Source organism: Scylla paramamosain, chromosome 3, assembly GCF_035594125.1.
Source record: "Scylla paramamosain isolate STU-SP2022 chromosome 3, ASM3559412v1, whole genome shotgun sequence".
NCBI lineage: Eukaryota > Metazoa > Arthropoda > Malacostraca > Decapoda > Portunidae > Scylla > Scylla paramamosain.
In genome coordinates this window covers 2,975,001-2,995,000 of record NC_087153.1, presented here as the reverse complement: position 1 = coordinate 2,995,000, position 20,000 = coordinate 2,975,001, and the positions used below count along the sequence as shown (strand labels likewise).

Here is a 20,000-nt window from a genome sequence, read left to right as displayed (position 1 = left end):
TGAAGGCGTGGTGGGGATGTTTTTGTGGTGAAAGAGGGAGGGAGAGGTGCAATGAGGGAATGTGGTGAGGAGATGAGGAAATGTATGGTGAAGGGGAAATGAGAGAGAGAGAGAGAGAGAGAGAGAGAGAGAGAGAGAGAGAGAGAGAGAGAGAGAGAGAGAGAACGGGAGGATCTTAAGAAAAATCTTTTGGTATTTGATAAAGATATTGATGGAATATTATATGAAAAAGAGAGAAAAACACACAAGAAAAAAAGGAAATAACAAGAGGCCAGTTGATCTACACGAGGAACTTACTGAAATATATCGAGTGGGGAATTGTTCTACTGTTGGAATCTACGGAGAGAAAGGAGAGTGATCAAGGTAAATATTCTTACATTTCATAATAGAAGGAAGTCATAAATACACATTAAAAGATTTGCGCATGTTTTCAGGAGCGTGGGCCTGGCGTGAGGAGCGTCTGGAAGCGGAACGAGAGTAGTGTGTAGAGTTGGACGCCTGCAGGTCACCATAAGGAGCTGAAGATGTGACGATCGCGGTCTTCGGCATCAGAGGCTTGGTACTTAAGTAAGGTAATGTGCAGGAAGACATTAATTCTTTCCCCTACCTTTCCCAGGCGCGTTCCATGATAAATATGAAACGTGTATGAGATTTGTACATTATTTATTTTAGTCAACGAGACGAATATAAATACAATGCAATTTTTTTTCACTTACCACAAAAAAATAATAATAGTAATAACATAGAATTAAAAAAAAATAAATAATCTCAGCATCAGTTTTCCGAGCACAATTCCTAGTCATCACAGGCTCTCCTCATTTATAGTCATGTTCCACGTAGGGTCTTCTGTCACCGGGGAATTTGTCCGCCGCAGCATTCCGATGTAAACAGTGGTCGAAGAGGAAGAAAGTGCCTGTTCCTCACGCCCCGCCCGAGACACGCCCTTTGTGGCAGACTGACCGAGGGAGTGCAAAATCCATTAAGTTATCAAGGCAGCAGTCGACCCCCCTCCCGACCCTGCCCCCTCTCCATCCCTCCCTCACCACTCCCTCACCCGTCCCCTGACCACCTAACACCACCCAACCTCTCCATACCACCGCCCACCCCTGCCCCTAGTCCCCGCCTCCCCTGCCCCCTCCAGCACCCATCCATCATAGGCGGGCGCGACAACCTGCATTTCTCCCGCCAAATCGAAATGTTTGGTGAGACAATCCTCGCGGGAGATCGATGGCTCGCTACTGCCATTATGTCCCCAAGACTCGCCAGTCACACGGGTATTTTGGCCCAATGGAATATTTTGGAAGGTTTGTGTGGAGGTCCAGTCTATTAGAGGGGACAAGGAGGGTGTGGGATGGGCTATTGTGTCCCCTCACGACGGTGATGCTGACGGAGGAGGAGGAGGAGGTGGAGGAAGGTAAAGGAATGTGATGGAGCAGCGTGTTTGTCATTTCAGTCACGGTTCCTTCGAATGATGCTATTCCTCACTAATTTAAATGCCTTTTCTCCTTTTCTCTTCACCACTTTCTCTCTTCCTTCGCACAGTGTCCACAAAGTAGGGAAATTAGGCTCGTTCCTCGTTCAAAGGGTTAATGGAGTGAGATATCTAAGGCAGTCTGTTGTTCGTTTTCCTTCCCTACGCGTGTGCCTGTGTCTGTGCCGTCACGAAAATATAATGGAATGGGTTCTGTTGGCCATCTCGTATTGGGTATTATTATTTTTTTTTCGCAGTTTTTTTTTATTTTATTTTATTTTGTTTTTTGCTAGCTATTACTATGCCATTATTTTAGTAAGTACTACTTCATCAACGACTATGATTCAGTTATCGAAACTTAAGCAGCTATAACACCAGTTTTCCGGCTTGAGAAACTATTTTTTTTATTATGAACTTATTAATATTAGTATTTTTCATCAGTCAGTTATATTTTTATTTACCTTTGTTTTCATAACTGCGCTGCTGTTTGATCAGCTATGAAATTTAGACACATGTAATAACATAATTATCACACTGACGTGCTTAAATATCCAAAGAAACGCACCTGCACTCGTGTGTGTGTGTGTGTGTGTGTGTGTGTGTGTGTGTGTGTGTGTGTGTGTGTGTGTGTGTGTGTGTGTGTGTGTGTGTGTGTGTGTGTGTGTGTCCCCAGGTTTTGCATTTCATATAATTACAAGCCCACAACAAAGCGACACGTGCCTCTGAATACCACAACCACCACCACACCCTCGCTGGACTCGAGAGACTCAAATCAGCACAAATGAAGTCAACAGGCGAGGGAACCTTTATTTATATAGCATGAAACTCTCCTCCTAATACACACACACACACACACACACACACACACACACACACACACACACACACACACACACACACAAAGACAGGAAGAAAGAAAATACATGACCTGATTATCATCCACAAAACGTAAAAAAAAAAAAAAATAAAAAAGAATAGAGAGCCAAGCTTTCCCTCTCATCACAAGGCTTCGCTCTGTACGCATTAACAGCGCTTATGGTGTTTCAAAGGCCGCCGCCGCCATCACCACAGCAACAAAGTATAGTTGTCACGTGACGCACTCACTCCTTTTTTGTCTTCCTTACACCCGAACAGACAGACGGACAGATATTGGCTTGTTTCGTAACGCCCTTGTCTCTTTCTGTCTGTCTCTCGCTACAAATAGACAAACATACACACACACACATACACACACACACGGAGGTAGAGTAATGACAGGCCCTTCCTCTTCGTCTGCTCCCTCGGGTATCTGTGTCCACTTAACGCAACACACACCCGCTAATCAGTAGTCAATACCAAGGCTGTTTTTCCCCTCACCTCATGTTCCCTTCCCCTCATTCTGTGTGGCGTTACTGCTCCATTTATCTGTCTGTCTGCATGTTTGTGTTTCCCCCCCTTCTCTCTCTCTCTCTCTCTCTCTCTCTCTCTCTCTCTCTCTCTCTCTCTCTCTCTCTCTCTCTCTCTCTCTCTCTCTCTCTCTCTCTCTCTCTTTCTCACTGATATGTATGATAATTCAATATAGTGTCTTTTTTTTTGTTCAATCATCAGTTTCCTTACAGTGCTTATATATTCTGTCAAACCATCATTTGCTTTTTTTTTTAATCTCCTCAGCTTTCTTTCGAGTCCTCTTTAAAAGTCACTGTTATTGTTTTCGCACCTGAAATCAGTTAATCAGTCAATGTACCCGTTGTTAATATCTTCATAGGTGTAGTGATGGTCATGGATGGACTAACCTGCACTCTCATCCACCGTGCTGTATATGCTTTTCTTCACTCGTCAGTCCTTTGGTGTGTCGACAGTCCAGTAACAAAACAAGCCTGGACGAGTGATAGATTCTTAGCATATAACTTGAGAATGACGAGAAACGCTAAGCAAAGTGAAGGTAAGTGCAGTGCGTTACTCGGCCTCCGTGACTCTTCGTACTAATGAACTTATGTTTTATGAGTGCACTGAAAAATATTTAAATTTTATGACTGCACTGAAAAATATTTTCCTCTTTTTCCTCTCCTCTCCCAAGCCTAGATAAAGAAAAGATGAAAATATATAGTTAATCTAAGAGAGAGAGAGAGAGAGAGAGAGAGAGAGAGAGAGAGAGAGAGAGAGAGAGAGAGAGAGATGGGGGGAGAACTGTCGTGTTAAGAACCAAACGGATAGGCGTCGATGATGATGATGACGATGATGACAACTGTTTATGTGAGAGGATGACAAGTGTTTCTCTCTCTCTCTCTCTCTCTCTCTCTCTCTCTCTCTCTCTCTCTCTCTCTCTCTCTCTCTCTCTCTCACACACACACACACACACACACACACACACACACACACACACACACACTGTCTATCCCCGCTAAGTGAGGGTCATCAGACGATATTAAGCATCAGTTAATTGCCAATTGACTGATTAGAGCAGGGGAGCCACGCGCCAAATGCTTCGGTCAACACTTGCGGTTCTTAGCGAGGCGGCGGGGAGGCGAGAAGGAGGAGGAGGAGGAGGAGGAGGAGAAGGGATCACCACCACCACCACTACCACCACCATCACTACTGCTACCACCTGTCTGGCACTCCTAATGAACTATTGTGAGGAGGAGGGTTGAGTGTGTGTGTGTGTGTGTGTGTGTGTGTGTGTGTGTTTAGATGGATGGATTGGAAAGAATGTACGTACGGAGGTAGGTAGGTGAATGTTAAGGTAACAGTTATGTACTTTCTCCTCCTCCTCCTCCTCCTCCTCCTCCTCCTCCTCCTCCTCCTCCTCCTCCTCCAGCTCAAAAACAGGGTGTGGTAACATACTGAAGTGTTTCCTCTTTTCCTCTCTCGCCCTCTCCTCCCTTACCCTCCCCACAACCTCTCTCCTCCACAGCTCTCCCTTACTCCCCCTTACCCTCGCCCTCCGCTCAGCCTCTCTCCCTTCCCCTGCCCCTCACTCATCCCCTGCCCCCCGCTCATTACCCATTCGCTGTGAGGGCCGAGAGGGAAAGGCGAGGCGGGAGTCAGGGTGCAGTCACTTGTGTAGGTACCGAGAAATAGGAAATCCAGCGTGTGCAGACCTCCTCCTTCATGCCTTTGTGCTGTGTGCCAATTATTCTCCTTTTCACCTCCACGCGTTATCCTGTCAGGTGTGTTTGTTTGTTTGTTTTCTTGTCTATTTCTCGCTTTCTTCTTTTTTTTTTTTTTTTTTACTTTTTTCGTATTGTTTTTATGTACGTCTGTTTTTTTTTTCTCTCTCTCTCTCCCCTCATGATGTTTTCCTTGATACTTTCTTTAATGATGCTTTGAAAATACATTGTTTTTTTAGTTTTTTTTTCTTTTTTTCGTTACTATGTTCTCTGTTTTGTTTTGTTTTTTTTCTATTTTGTGTTTTTCCTCATTTTCCTAATTTTGACATAATATACATACTTAAGCACTACGAATAACTATCGAAATCACCTTTTTCTTTTTTTTTCCTCATGGTGCTTCATTTCTTACTGATCTTTTCAATACATTCAGCGATGTTTATTCCTGATCGCATTGGTTATTCACCTTATGAGTATTTTCTGCACTGCTGCGTTGCTCGAGCGGTTGTTTACTTCCACGATTGAATTTATCAGGAACGTGAAATTATAAGCGTGTTAGCAATCTCTCGTTTATGCAGCTGTTTAACTATCAAACTACCCCCCTTTCTCCTCCTCCTCCTCCTCCTCCTCCCAGAACCATGAGTGCAAACACGAATCGGATGCCTCCCATTTTCTATGATCGCCAGCAGAGGGCCCCGGGAAGCACTACTCATAATGATCTGATAATAGATTAGTTTATCCTAAAAAGAGGTTGAGCCTGTTTACAAATCCTCGCTCACACCAGCCGGATTAATGCCTTTGATGAGCTAATCCAACACTTTCACTTCAGCTGCTGCCTGCCTGGGTCTCTCTCTCTCTCTCTCTCTCTCTCTCTCTCTCTCTCTCTCTCTCTCTCTCTCTCTCTCTCTCTCTCTCTCTCTCTCTCTCTCTCTCTCTCTCATTTAAGTCAATGTTGTTCTTTTTTTTTCTGTTTCTCAACTTCCCCTTTGTACTCATTTTTTTTTTTTTTTTCTGTTCTTCTTCCTCCACTTTCGGTAATGTTGCATTTTATCACATTATCCATTCATAGTTTGATCCCCGAACGTCTTTATACCTATTGCTCTACCCCCAATTACCCTCACTTTCTCCTCCTCCTCCTCCTCCTCCTCCTCCTCCTCCACTGCCTTAGCCACACACGGGCATCTTAAATATCCTGCTAAGATGTTTGTTTAATAATTCCGGGTTGGCGTGAAGCGGTAGTAAATATTTAGCTGGGTTCATTACCGGGATCAAGAGAGGCACCCCTTCCTCCCCTACCCGCCACCCATCCCTCCCACCATTCCTCTCTTCACTTATACTCTCCTCACCCGTTCCTCTGCTCTCTCATTCGTCTCCCTTTGCTGTGTCCTGTCTGTCTGTCTGTCTGTCTGTCTGTCTATTTGGATGTCTGTCAGGATGTATAAACGGATAGCTGGCTTTTTTTGACACACACACACACACACACACACACACACCAAGACGACCACCATGTCCGGAGTTCGTACGAGGAAGTAACGAGCAAAGCCAAGCCTGGGTGAAGGAAAGCCGGAGGGAGGCTGGAGGAGGAAGGGAGACAGGAGGCTGGAGGCAGGAGGGGTGTCTGCTGATTGACGGGCCAGACGTCCCCACACGACCCTGATACAAAAGGGAGGAACTGCTTGTTTGTTACTCCGCGGCGACGGCAGCTTCCTCGGTCACTCTATTGATCCTCTGTCGCTGTTGTGTTTTGTTCGCTACACCAACTACTATACGCACCACTCCTCCTCCTCCTCCTCCTCTTCTCCGTTTTCCACCCCTCCTCCTCCTTGCTTCATTATATCCTGCTCTTCTAAATGTGCTTTACTGTCGTAGTAGTAGTAGTAGTAGTAGTAGTAGTAGTAGTAGGTAGCTCAGCAGATACTTTCTTCATTATAGCAGCAAATTTCCTGTTGTCCGTTCTTCCTGTGCATTTTTTTTTTTATATATGTATTTATATAGATGCATTCCTCTTCTCTTCCTATACCGCCACACAGCCACCACACCCCCACAGTAACTATTGCTTTTATTATTAATATTGCCACAAAGGATAGAAACCATAATATTTCTGCTGCTAATAATGTTGATGTTCATGTTGATTGCGGTCGTGAGCTTTCAGTTTGATCCTTTGCATTGGTGTACCAACGCGCTGGTGTTCAAAGTGCATTTGACATTAATTCAAGTTTTTCGTATCTCTGTTTATTTACTCGTATTCATCTGATTAGCTTTGGCTTTGCTTCGTATATGTTTTTTTTTTCTAAGGAATTCCATAAAAGATTGCACATGTGACACTACAGTTTTTTTTTTTTTTAGGTTAATTAATATTTCCTAAAGTTGTCCCTTCCTTAGTAGTTCTGCTCTGTAACTATGGTGATTTTCCCATTTCGGGTGGATATTAATGCCGTAGAAGGTCTGAGTCTTCCTCCATACACCAACACATGGAGCTCCCTGCCCGCCAACACCGCCTTACATAAAATTTCTCTGACAGGAAGCACAAGGCACTCCAGCGTTGTACGTATAAAAACATAAACTACGGTATACGTGTATTGCACTCAGCACCGGAATAGCACGTGGCATTTTCTTTTGATCTATTTGGAAAAAGAAAGCTAAGTCGTATCAATATGAAAACTAGAAATATCCCCACCCTCCTTCCCCTCTCCTCAAAAAAATAAATAAATAAATAAATAAATAAAATATTTTGCTACCAATCCTTTCTTCATAGTCTTGATTGTCCAAATCCTGTTAAGGTGATAGAGCAAAGGAAAATAGATTGTGACAAATAACTACTGAAAGAATTGAAAGAGTGAAAACTGCCGTTAAATCTTGCATTAGTGAGGTCGACACAGCGGGAATGGATATACACGGTCTTGGGAGCAGTGGGGCTGAGACATAAAAGTAAAGAACTGCACTTTTAATTTAACCAGCGTTGCCCTCCTCCGTATTGAACATTGCGTCCTTTTTTTTTTTTTTTTTTTTTTTTGCCCAAAGCTTTAAATTATTCATCCTCAAATATACATGACTACACCAGTCTGTTTGCTCGATGCTTGAAAGTCATGATTCAACTCATTTCAGTTCTTACATGCTTGTGTGATGCAAAAGCAATGTAAAATGTAAAACCTACAGACACTGCTGAAGACACTCCTGAAACTTAATGCAAATCAATGAACCTTTTTTTTCTAAAGTAAATTGATGAGCTTTTTTTTCATCATTTATTTTTCATCACTTAGTTATGCGCAGTGGTAATACATATACTGTGCCCTATACTAGAGCGAGTCTTAATGTCATCCGTGTCAACACTTCCTCAGTTTTTGGAGGAAGGGAGGATTGTAGCACGTCACTACAGTGCCGAGTTATGACCTCACTGTCTGGCAGCCGTCTTTTTGAATTGTCGCTTATTGGCCTTCCTCAGCTGCCGTCTGCACCTCAGCGCCTCCACGCTTCTGCTTCTTGCCCACCACCTGCCACTCACTGGACGCATTTTCTGCCTCTTCCCGCTTTTAGGCACCAGTATCCTTCTTCTTTCGGTGCTTTTTGCGTTTCTTACTGATGACCTCTTCCTGTAGGGGCACGTCTGCCTCGTGTGGGCTAACTGGCGGCTGCTCAGGAGATGGTGGAGTCTCGACAAGTTCGTCGGTGTTCTCCATGTCCTCGTTTTCCTTGGCCTCACCAGCAGCAGCAACCACTGCATGAGGTAGTGCGGGTTTTGTCTCATCGTGGTCAGCCACTGCAAGAGAAGGGACGCCTCCCAGGTTGTTGACTCTCTCGTCCTCCTGGATGGTGTCCGTTGCAGCCTCCACTGCAGTATTCACAACCTGGTTGTGTTTCAGGAAGCCCATGAGGATTCTCCCTCTCTCAAGTCGTGGAAAGGATACAGATGCTTATTTCCCTCAAGCAAGTTAAGAAGAGCAGTAATCTTGGAAATAACGATGGAAGACAGTAAGAGATGCAACAATGCGAATATGAATGAGAGAATAACAATCTGTTAAAAGGAATCATGAGACGAAAAGGTTTATACTTCACCCTCACTTCAGTCCTCACTTCCCATATTGCCCCCGTGACACACACACACACACACACACACACACACACACACACACACACACACACACACAGTACGGGGCAGCGTGAGTGCCACACAAAGGGCCCAGACTCGCAGTTTTCCCTCGGTGTGTCCCACAATGAGGGTGTTTAGTGGCTCCGGAGGCTTACGCTTTGTCCGCTGGTTAAGCCTCTGTTCATCTCATACCTCCCATCTTCTATGGCTTTCTCACAGTTATTCTTTTCTTTTTCTCCCTTGTTTACTCCTTTCTCTCCGTGTGTCGATTTCTGTTTGTGCATTCGCTCTCTCTCTCTCTCTCTCTCTCTGAGATATGCCCACTCTTTATATCTATCTATCCACCCACGTATCTGTTCATCTGTTTGTCTGACTATGTATCTATCTATCTATTTATCTATCTATCTATCTATATTTATAGATAAAGACATGCACTCCGACATAGAAATATTTATTTTTTTCCCCATATGATGGGAAGGAGTGCGGGCCACCCACACGTGTCGCGGTGGTCGGCGGGAAGATGATTAATCTCCCTGTGAGTCCATTGGTATTGTCGACGCCCATAATGGTGGTGTTGGTGGTGGCGGTGGTGGTGGTGGTGGAGGGTCGGATCAACCTCTCGTGTTTATGGTACTGGCAGCAGTAGCCACACACACACACACACACACACACGACTATCACCACCCAGGAAGCTACAGGCAAGCGGCGACCTCGCCCCAGCGTGTCCTGCGTGGGCGCCGTGGTGCTGCTGCTCCCGGGGTGGTCCGGGGTGTTGAAGCCAGAGACGCTTTGCACCGCAACATGTCGGATTTTTAATCTAATATCGGTAAAATTCGGTGAATGCTGACCTGGTATATGTGCGACGTCACTGTAAAAGACTGCACCACCATGCATCATCATCACCATCTTCATCAGCATCATCATCATCATCATCATCATCAGCAGCAGCAGCAGCAGCAGCGGTATGATCATTATCATCATTATGACTACCATTGTTACCATCATAATTATCGTTGTCGTCACCATCATCATCATCATCATCATCATCATTATCCTCATTTCCTGAAGCATGATGCAATTTGCAGGATGATATGTGTTTCACTACTTCACCATGTCCAATGTTTCCCGTGTGGGCTGAGAAGCTTCCCTAAGTCTTGCCTTAAAAAAAAAAAAAAAATTCGGGACTTGAGAATTGTACCTTTGTGCCACTGGTCTGCGGTGCCACAGGTCACGTCCATCCACACACCTGAGTTACCGTACACCTCACCACCTCAGAGCTCTGCCGCCCCTCTCTGCTCAACACGCCGCAACACTCGCATCAATTTCCATCAATATTTGAGAGCGATCACAGGCCGCGTTGTCACCCACAAAGTGAGGCTGCCGCTGCTGCTGCACAGCCTCCTCCACACCTGTCTGTGCTGCCACTCGTCCTTCTTGACTCTGTCTGCAGTGATAATCATGTAGAGAGGATACGGGCCACGTTGATTACAAAATCAAAGAAAAATCTATAGTTAGTGTTTAAAGAGCGAGAAGAGGAGTGTTGATAATACGAATGAAGATAACACACAAAATATAAATATGAAGAGGAAGGAAGAAAATATAAATATTAAGAGGAAAGAAGAAAAGATCATCTGTGCAATTTTTATAAATGATTCATCAACGACATTAAAGACGTATATACATGAAAAAAAAAGTGGCAAACGAAAAGAAAGGAACTAATAAAATTATTCAGTACATAAAAGACAGAAGATAAAGACTGTCTCTGACGACTCTCATTTAGTTCAAACAAGTACCCATTGTTCGTTATGGCTTATCTGCTTGATGACACCTTTACATGACATCAATACAGAACTAGTGAAATCTTGTTATGAATTAAGAGTAAAGCAATGAGCGCTACTTCATTTGATCGTTTTTTTTTTTTTTTTTTTTCCAGCCATGAAGCACCAGTGCTCATGGAAAAAAGCGGACTCCGAGCCTAGTGTTTCACTCCTCCGTCCATTCGCTCGTTCAGTTAGTCCGTTTATAAGCCATTCATTACCTCCTTAACTCGCATCAAGCAGCTTTACAAACAAGTTCAGCGATTATTTGTACACATTGTGATTCTCTCTCTCTCTCTCTCTCTCTCTCTCTCTCTCTCTCTCTCTCTCTCTCTCTCTGTTTGCTGTGACAGAAATACATATTTGTTCATCAGAAGTACCTCGCCAGCGACTCTTCACAACTAACAGTTGCCGCAGGGCAGAGTACATGGACGCCACTACTGTTACAATAAATTGTACGTAATTTTTTATGTAAATATAATCTATATACCACAGAACAATTAAAAAACCCCAAGTGAACTACAAACACATCTCAAGGAAATCCTGTATAGCCCAACCAGCACCCCGCAGTGGTGGCTCAGGCGTTCTGTGGTGCATGTTAATTGTATCGTAGCTGAGGTGGTCAGCAGGTTGTCTGTAGGCTGGCAGGCGTCACGCATCCAGCAGGCTCGCAAGATGTCCGTTCGTAGATCAGCATGATTTTTGCTTTCTTTTTCTTTCTTTCTTTTTCTTTCTTTCTTGAAGATTAGGAGAACATTGAAAACAAAAAACGAAACGATGCAGAGGGAGATCGCAATGGTAAAACCTAACCTAATTTAACCTGATCGATACCATAACATTATCTTTAATGTTACTTTCTCTTAATTCAAAAGCTGTGGCAGACATTCTCGTGCCACTTTCTCCCGAGTAATTTTTCATGAACAATTTTACCTTCGCCTGTCATTCCATTCCTTCCATGTTATTCACTCCCTGTTTATGTTGCTCATGGTTGAGTTATCAACAGGAACTTCTATGTATAAACTTCGTTATATATATATATATATATATATATATATATATATATATATATATATATATATATATATATATATATATATATATATATATATATATATATATATATATATAAATTTTTTCACCAAGTGCTTCAAAGTGTCATATGTCTGCTGATCACCTCACCTTTCTAATTTATTTCATATCAAGTGCCAGGTATAACAAGTGCCTTTTAAATACCAATACTATATATATATACACATATCGTCCACAAGGTGCGTCGTCTGTACATCAGAAGCCCAACAATACACACGGCATTTTTGGTGTAAATACTGTTGTATTTAAAATGCAAAGTTTTGTTCCTTCCCGAAAGCTAGCCTAAAAAAAAATAAATAAATAAAAATAAAAAAATAAGTAAATAATAATAATGTACTTAATGTGGGGACAAAATGAAAGTAAATCGAACTAGTGGAGATGTGTAACAAAAAAAAAAAAAAAACGCGTAGACAGCCGAGTGATATACAAATTAAAATAACATCAAACTCGAAAGAAAAGGAGGATTTTTTTTTATTCTATTTTATGATTTATAGCAAGAGGAAAGTAAATCAGACTAGTCGAGATGGGTAACTGAAAAAATGCACGCTCATAGACAATAAGCTATGTACGAATCGAAACAATGTAAAACTAAAAAAAAATATATATATATTAGTATTTTATGGTTTCAAGTAACACAATTTTAGACCGGATTTTGCAGTTGGAGTTGACGTTCAGTCATGTTGGTTGTGTCGTGGATTATGTATGAGAATAGAGGAGGAGGCAGCGAGGGGGAGTGTGAGGAAACAAGGCAAGATTTTAAGGGAGCACTGGAGGGGAGGAAGGAAACAGGAGAAGAGACAGAGTAGGGGGATGGGGAGGGAGCTGGAGAGGAGGGGTAGGTAAGGGAGGAGGAATGGAGAAGAGGGAGAGGGAAGAAGAGAGCAACATCTGTAGAGTAAAAGATTCATAGGTCGGCTTGTTCCTTGTCACCTGGGGCTTGTTCCACCTGCGCCGCCACCTGCCTCCACCTGGCCATTACGGCAGCTGGTGGGGATGTGTATGACCTCGGCGTGAGAGGGAAAAGTATGCTGCTGCTTCTTCAGTTGTTATTTTTTCCCCTTTCTCTTTCTCTTTGTGTGTGTGTGTGTGTGTGTGTGTGTGTGTGTGTGTGTGTGTGTGCGTGAGTGCAGGTCCTCTCAGTTAAACATTTACACACAGGAATATCAAAGCACTTCGTACATTTTTCACCAAATTTATGAATCCCTCGTTCTTTTTTCAGTTTGCATCGTGTCATCTGAAGTATTTACGTGTATAAGTCGATTCACGAGGAAGCATATACATGTATGCATGCATACGTACATAAATACATACATACATACGTGTACATACATAACTTTCTTTTTGGACCTGTGGACATTGTGAACTAAATGTGTGTATCTTTCTGGATTTTTCTTCTTATATGTGTACGCCGTGACTTTCTTCAGCAAAATTTGAAGAAGTGCAAACGGGTGATAACAAAAAAGCAGTATCCTCATTTTTCTTACTATGCTTTATTGCATGTTTCTCTATCCCTCTTACATCTATTTGTATCTATTCATTTATGTTCGTACGCTCTTGGAAGTGGTGTTTTTTTTTTTTTCTTCCTCCTCTGCATTTTTCATGTTCTACTTTTCCTTCCATGTTTCATTATCTTTCCTTTGTTTCCTCCTCATCCTCGTCCTTTTCCTCCAGTTGGCGCGCAGGTCATCTCGTCACATTCCCGTCCCCACACCTGACACACGGCCATCCTGTACCAATTACCCTGCCGATGGTGTGGCGTCACTCGGCCGTGGCGGGGTCTGGGTGTCGGCGTGTTCTGGCCGCCACAGGACACGGCAGCGGCCAGGGGGACGCTCAATGATGCAGGTACAGTCCATCTCGCAGCGCTCATAACATGGAAAGCTACTCGCCTCGCCTCTACCTGTGGCTTGGGAGGCTTCCACTCAACCCTGCAGACACCACGCTGCTCCTCTCGCTTCCATCCAACAGCCACCTCTTGAATATACAGTATGTCTGCGTTTATATATATATATATATATATATATATATATATATATATATATATATATATATATATATATATATATATATATATATATATATATATATATATATATATATATATATATATATATATATATATATATATATATATATATATATATATATGTTTTTTTTTCTCCATGTCTTGATTAATATTAGCAGTAGTATTAGTAGCAGTAGTAGTAGTAGTAGTAGTAGTAGTAGTAGTAGTAGTAGTAGTAGTAATATCATTATTATTCATAACTATTAATATTCCTATTATCATTATTATTTCTTATACTGTCATTACACCATAACTAATTTTACTTGGTAAGCGTCACACGTATTATTATTATTATTATTATTATTATTATTATTATTATTATTATTATTATTATTATTATTATTCATAATCGTCACCGTCATCGTCATTATTATTATTATTATCATCATTACGTTGTAGTCGATGCCATACTCCTGAGGTGCAGTCGATAGGGGTTGGTGGCTCCAGCCAATCCTGGTCCTTGTCCTGTTCTGTTCTCGGCCACCTGTTGCCTTTCCAGTCATTGGTGACTGAAACCCATGTAAGGCTGACTGAACCTAAGTACGGGCAGGTACCCGAGAAAAATTTCCCCTGCAATACGGAATTGAAGCTCGAGACATCTTGCAATGTAGACCACTGTGATCCCTATAACGCACGCGTGTGTGTGTGTGTGTGTGTGTGTGTGTGTGTGTGTGTGTGTGTGTGTGTGTGTGTGTGTGTGTGTGATAGTAATAATAATAATAATAATAATAATAATAATAATAATAATGATAATAATAATATAATTAATTTACTTCTAAAAGAAGATATATAGAACATAAATACAAAAATTACCACAGAATAAAGAAAAAAGAACAATGAATACATTGTCATTTTAAAATATCACTAAGAAATGATTTTAAAATTACATTACAGGGGCTTATATCTAGCCTCACAATGAGCCTCTGTACTGCATATAGCGAAACATAGGGCCTCTCTATAGCTCAATATTACTAAAGACTACAGGAGGCATTTCGATCTCTAGATAACCATGCTAACTTTTCATTATCTCTTGGGAAGCGATGGCAGCTTCCTGTAGAGCAGGGGCTCTCAGCCTTTTGCAAGTTGGGCTCCCAAAGCTGGTTCAGCGCATTTGGGACCCCCTGCTCCCCGTGCCACCCACTCAACCCCCTCTCCAACTATGCCATCATGGATAGATAGAATCGGATAGATCGACAGATAGATAGATAGATAAATAGATAAATAGTTAGATAGATAGATAAATAGATAGATAGATGGACTAGGCATAACAGCTGCATCTCCTTTGTACTAGTAGCCAATGAATCCGTGATTTTCCGTGATTTTTTTCCCCTCCCGTCCTGTGCTCGCCCCCCTCCCAAAAGGTAGAGTGCCCCCCACTCCGGGTGAGAACTTCTGCTGTAGAGCATCTCGCTCGCCCCTACGTGCACACTGGTACAGCTTGTCTAACTTTTCCCTCAGAATATCTCCATCGGTGTCAATAGGTAAGTCTATCAGTTACATATTACTCCCAAACAAAATATCATTAATATCTTTCAGACGCAAAGGTTTCCTCATGTGACTGTTAACGCCGGTGTCAGCATACGTACAGAACCCCCAAGTACTGCACGCGCTCACACAAATTATCCATATTAACACCTGGTGCAGTCAGGGTCACCGCAGTGGCTGCTGGATTAGAGGACAGCAACTCATTCTGAAGTATGTGACAAAAAACAGTGACAGAACTCAGAACCGAGGGAGTAAGAAAACATGGATCTAACTCGTTGACGGCCACGCCCACCCTTTCTCTAAGCTTTCTTACCAAGGAAATGTTTCACAGGGATTTTCGAATTATTCAACTTTGACACCTTACAGATATCAGACACAATCAAAGCACTGCCATTAGACACACGAAACATCACTAGCAACATAGCAAACATAGCAAAAATAATAGTTATTATATGGCAATTCCACATTATGCAAGAGTTCACGAACTAACGGTGCAAATCTAGAGTTTTCATCTCGGACCGTGCAAAATTCTGGCATTACTCTTTAGGTTTTCAACATTTCTTGTATCGAAGCGTAAGAATCGTGTCAGTGATACTCTGAATCACTGGACGGCACGTAACACACCAAACTAACACTTCAGTGCGCACCGCAACTCAACCCGTATTTGCTCTATTATACTAGTGGCTACTGATGCTATCTCATTAACCACGGAAATTTTCACTAGTAACGCTCAAATACACACACACACACACTTGCTGCTGGATGAGGTTGCCACATGGAAACATGAGTTAATTCATTAAAAGTGTCGTTCATTTTCCTTAACTTGAAATTTGCCCTTTGGAGATAAGTTATTCGGTCACCTTCACCTTCTTTACCTCTGCCCGGAGGTGATCAAGTCTTGTCTGTGTGTCTTCTCTCAGGTAGGTGAAATGGGATGGGTGGGGTGGCGGTGGTAGTGGTGGGCTTGCTTGTGGTGTCAGTGTGAGGCTGTGGTTTCCTTAAAAGCGAATTTATCATAATGAACTGTGCCATTTTCCCTAACAAAAAAATGTATACTAATATACTTCAACTAGTAATATCAAAAAAAAGATGGAAGAGAAGGAAGGACTGGAGGGAGGGAAGGAGGGAGCGGGAGGGTTACATACAGAGGGGTTTGGTGGACCATGAGACGCACGGAAGGGTTCATAGCTCCTGTTTTCAAGACAGGTGGAGTGGAGTTATAAGGAGGATGCCCATATGTATTATACATGCTCCACGGTGCATACATATCCAAGGAAGCGTACTGATCTAGCAAGGTTACGCTAAGGAGCAGGCAAGAAAGGACTGAAGCATCGCCATGTAATGCTTCTAGCGGTGCTCAGGGGTGTTTGCCTGATGTAGGATGATCAGTCAGTCTTTAACGTCGATGTTATAAACTCGATTTATGTGCACTATACATATGATTCACACGAATCACACGAAATTCATCGTATGTATTTACTGGGTAGCTGTCATGAATATCTGTATGAATTTAACTTTATTATGTTGATATTTGGTGAAGTAACTCAAGTGTTGACTCTTCATGCTTCGGTGTCACACGTTGTGAATGAACACTCCCAAGTCAGTTTCTTGTGTGCTGTGACCAGGTGAGGTGCGATGCAGCATTCACAGTCGCCTGGCTCTCAGTTGTGACCTTCCCTGCGAGGATGAGATCTGGTCATGCTTTGCCAGTGCCTGCACGCCTTGCCTCAGCAAATGTGAGTTGTTGTCTTCTTCTCGAGTCCAAAAAACTTGCACGCAATTTCCCGAATGCTTTGTTTTCAGGTCCTGACATTTCTTTCTACATAATATTGTATTTCTAAAAACATTCACGAGGCTGCCTACACTTGCTAGGGTGACAAGTAATAGTCACTACAGTATCTTGACGTCAACGATAAAGAAATGAAACTGAATGAATAAAACAAGACGTTCATTATGGAAAATATAAAGAAAAGTATGTATTTAGAATAATTGTGAACAATGAGTCATACAAGTGTTAGCGAAAATTAAAGGAAAAGAGATCACCGAAATCCACGCACATTAGTAACACCTCAAATTTTCTTGGATTACTTTTCACAAGACGAAGACACGAGTTCTTGTTTCCCTTTATGCTCCCATGACACACACACACACACACACACACACACACACACTCACACTGAGGCGCGTTCCTGTGTTCATGTTCGTGTAGGTCACAGTTATAAGTTGACAGCAAGATCTGTGCCAACAAGGATGAGACTCAATCGTGTCTTCCAAATGCCTTCATTCTTTGGTCAGGCAAATATGAGCTGTAATCTTGCTCTCCTCTTGTCCAAAAGTTGAAAAAATTGTCCTAACCCTTCATGTTCTGCTTGTAGGACTGCAGCAATGATCCTCACAACACACTCGCTTCTCTTCTCGGGCACGTCCTGATGCTGATGCGTTTGCAGGTTCTTCTACTTATTTTACGTGAATAATGCTTTTCTTAATACCATACAAGGCGTTTCTTTCCCCCATACACACCCTCACGTAACATATGTATAGATACCCTTCGTTTCTTCGTGTGTGTCTGTGTGTGTGTCGTCGTTTATCAATGGTCGAGTATCCTTCCTCGTAATTATCACCATTACATGTGTGTCTCAAACCTACCACCATTTAGCAGCCAATGCACCTGTACCTCGTGTGGCTACCAACTCCTGACGGGGATCTACGTAGGAATGACGTACTACATGGAAGAGGAGGAGGAGGGGGGAGGAGGAGGAGGGAAGGAATAGACGGAGAGGAGAAGGGAAAGGGGTGAGGGCGAGGCCGGGGTTGATAAGATCGTGACTCGCTAAGGGCCTGTGATGCTTGAAAGGAAAGGCGTGGCAGCTTCGCAATAATATCACAATTATGTTGTCAGCGCCTCAAAGAAAACGTGACAGGGTTCTCGGACGGGACACAATGGGAGACTGCGCTACTCCGACGCAGCGCGCCCCTCTTCACCACTCAGCCTCATTATGCCCTCTCTCGGACGCCAAAACGTTTACTCTTTTTTTCATCATCATCCCTCACAAGAGCAAAAGTGATTTGGCGCACATTTTAAGCGTCCGTGAGCGACATATCTCTGCACCACACTCGGCTCAGGCCCCGAAGGATGTGTTGGTCATGTCTGGCAACTGAACGAGGAGGAAGAGTCCGACAAATGGCAGGCACTTAACCCCCTCTTACGGTGCGCTACTGAATCCGAGCCTTTAATTCGGGATCAGATATCGTTGCCGCTGGTTACCAAGACCTCGCCGGGGAGTTAAAGAAGCCTGAGATTCCGTGGCCTGACAGGAGGTGATGGGGGTGAAGTGTTTGCCGAGGGATGTGTTGGTGATGAGGGGCGGGGTGAGGAAGGGAGGGAGGGTGATAATCCTTCCTGCTGTCGTCATTGCCTCACCTTCCCATCTTTATATCGTCACCCTCGTTGCCTCTTTCTTCTTTTTCTTCGAGTCATACCTTCACATTCTCTCTCTCTCTCTCTCTCTCTCTCTCTCTCTCTCTCTCTCTCTCTCTCTCTCTCTCTCTCTCTCTCTCTCTCTCTCTCTCTCTCTCTCTCTCTCATCCTCTTCACCACCTCCTCTAGTGACCTTTCTCTTTTTCCTTCCAATTCCACACAAACATTGTCACTTCTCATCTTTTTCTCTCCTCTTCTCTTCTCTTCTCTCTTCTCTTCTTTTCTCTCATCGCGCTGTCTCCGTCCTCACTATTACTCCGTCCACCCATACCCTCTTTTCTTCCTTTTTTTTTTTTTACGTACATACATACATACATACATGCATATCCCCTTCCCTTTCCGTCCCTGTCACTTTCCCTTCCTGACACTTGCTTACCTTGATCACAGTCTTCGTTAGGGGAGAGAATTGTCGTACTTGCAGGGGAGCAAACACCCTTTTTTACCTCCTCCTCCTCCTCTTACTCCTCCTCCTTTCCCTTCATGCACTTGACCTTCCATTTTTCTTTCACCTGTCAACCCCACCTCATCTCTATCCTTTCTATCCATTTGTTGCCTGTAGGAATAGGTAAGAGTTACACACACACACACACACACACACACATACACAGTACATTCCTTCACAGATGATCATTTAGTCAGCACATTCTTTCGCTACATGTTTCCGTCGATTACTGCCTGAACGAGGTTAACGCGATGGTGACGGAGAGGTACAGGAGCCAGTGAAGGTGACGGGTACTCGCAGCATGACTCACTGAATGATGCAAATGACGTGGCGGGGATTTGTGGGCGTTGCGTCAGGGGGAGTGTGGGGGCGTGCGAAGAGGCGTTAAGCACATCCTAGGACCCGCGAGTCGTGAATGTGTTAGAGGCATCGCGCACCTACGAGGATCACTAGACGGGAGGAGCTGGAAGTAAGGATGGTGAAGGGGACAGGCTCACCTATTGATGTAGACTTGTGGAAAAGAAGAAAAAAAATAAGAAAACTAGAGCAAGGGTTAAGTATCTTTATGTTCTACTTATTTTCGTGGATAAAAAAAAAAAACATCCATTGTAATGTATGTAGGTATGTTCTTTTTTTTTTTTGGTTACCAATCAGTACCGGTCGCGATTTATCCAAAGTAATGAAAATGTTAAGACGCGGGTAAAAATATATGCTTTCTAATTGAGAGAGGCATTAACTCTCTCGTCTTGGCAAGTACTAAAGTCGATAACCACAAATAAAAATAAGGGATAGGAATGTGAATATGTGAAGGTGTTGATGGTGTGACGACAGGTGATGAAGATGTTAGTTAGTGGTGTCGTGAAGGTGCGAGGATGTGGACAAGCGTATATTTATGTATACTGATGTGTTCATATATCTGTTATATATCATCTATGTTAATGTATCTATATATTCATTTGTATCTGTTTACTTATCAACCTGTC

The 20,000-nt window shown here is 42.9% G+C and overlaps 1 long non-coding RNA gene across 7 annotated transcripts in view; it reads left to right on the top strand.

Annotated features, from left to right (window-relative positions):
- The window catches only part of LOC135089314 (uncharacterized), a 79,305-nt gene that overhangs the window by 24,713 nt on the left and 34,592 nt on the right, over positions 1–20,000 (top strand). For 6 of the 7 annotated variants that reach the window (XR_010261465.1, XR_010261464.1, XR_010261462.1 and 3 more), the window contains exons 2-3: positions 435–572; positions 13,219–13,533. This is a non-coding gene — a long non-coding RNA (uncharacterized LOC135089314). Of the gene's footprint in view, positions 1–434; positions 573–13,218; positions 13,534–14,650; positions 14,952–20,000 lie in introns of those variants that run through there. The other variant, XR_010261466.1, reaches the window with a different exon arrangement.